We start from the raw sequence: 1,731 nt of genomic DNA, 5'->3' as shown, positions 1-1,731 counted from the left end.
CAGGCTCCTCCATCCATGGGATTTTCTAGGCAAGAGTACTGGAGTGGCTTGCCATTGCCTTCTCCGACCCCTGAAACTAACATGATATAAATCAACTATACTTGAATAAAAAAAAAGAGCATATACCACTGTTATGTCTGAGATGGTCACAAATGTACATTAGCAAATTAAATACACTTCTGAAAAGATCATAGATTGGTTAATGATAAGTTCTAATTAACTGAACTTTAACTAACTCTTGTTTTTATAAATTGAGATTATAGAATGTTTTTTAAGTGTGTGTCCCTTTTCTGGCATTGTAAACAGTATATGCTGTGTGGAATATAACATTTCCTTTATAGTTAAGAATCATACAATAATTCAGGTCACTGAAATGTCAGTTTCCATTCTATAACAGGAGAGAGGTAAATATAGATACATATTGGAGGTTGAACCAAGTGAGTGAACGTCGTCCCCAGTACTCTTCATGAAAGTTATATTTTATCTGAAGAAAAAATTCTTAGGTAGAGCTTATTTGTGATTTGCCTTTTTCTGCTACAGAATTAAGTATAGAAATCAAATACAATGTATTTAATGAACACATTTGAGCATTTATATCTGGGGTTCAACTAACCTTTATTCAAAGCCTTTTATATGCCAGGGACTGTGCTAGACCTTTTTTTTTTTTTTAAATTTGTAAAACTCTTTAAGAATTGCAAAAGTTCCATGTAAATAAGGGTGGTCTCCAAAATTACAAGTCAGGTAGCATGTTGAGAGAGTAAAACAAGCTAGTTAAGCAACTGTATATTTACTATGAGTTATAGATAGTTGGCTTAATCCTAGGTCTCCTATCTCCAATATAGACTTACTTCAATTACATCAAGCTGCATTTGCATATACGATGTACCAGATGGTCATTCCTAGCTAGCATTCAATTAGCAAACAGATATGCAAACACATAGTGATAAAGGAGGCAAGTTTATATATGTTAGTATGTGCCCAGTTTTAAGTACATTATATATATATATATAGTGTTATATAACATTATACACATGTGTACATGTGTGCTCAGTCACTGAGTTGTGTCCAAATCTTTGTGACCCCATGGACTGTAGCCCACCAGGTTCCTCTGTCTCTGGGGATTTTCAGACAAGAATACTAGAGTGGGTTGTTATTTCCTCTTCCAGAAGATCTTCTGGATTCAGGGATGGAACCCATGTTTCCTGCATTGGCAGGCAGGTTGTTTTCCACTGAGCTACCAGCAAATCTTATGTTACATTATATAACTTATATAATATATCTTCTGAAGCGTAAAAGATAGGTAACATTATGGGATTTTTATTGAAGAAGAAACTAAGCATATATAACTGTATAGCTTCCCAAGTTTGGTTCCAGATGGTAGCTCAGTTGGGAAAGAATCCATCTGCAATGCAGGAGACCCTGGTTCAATTTCTGGGTCAGGAAGATCCTCTGGACAAGGGATAGGCTATCTACTCTAGTGTTCTTGGGCTTCCCTAGTGGGTCAGCTGGTAAAGAATCTGCCTGCAATGCAGGAGCAGAGAAGGCAATGGCAACCCACTCCAGTACTCTTGCCTGGAAAACCCCATGTGTGGAGGAGCCTGGTAGGCTGCAGTCCATGTGGTCTCAAAGAGTCGGACACGGCTGAGCGACTTCACTTTCACTTTTCACTTTCATGCATTGGAGAAGGAAATGGCAACCCACTCCAGTGTTCCTGCCTGAAGAATCCCAGGG

Source organism: Bison bison, unplaced genomic scaffold (genome assembly GCF_000754665.1).
Source record: "Bison bison bison isolate TAMUID 2011002044 unplaced genomic scaffold, Bison_UMD1.0 scf7180017864538, whole genome shotgun sequence".
NCBI lineage: Eukaryota > Metazoa > Chordata > Mammalia > Artiodactyla > Bovidae > Bison > Bison bison.
This window is presented reverse-complemented; position numbering follows the sequence as displayed.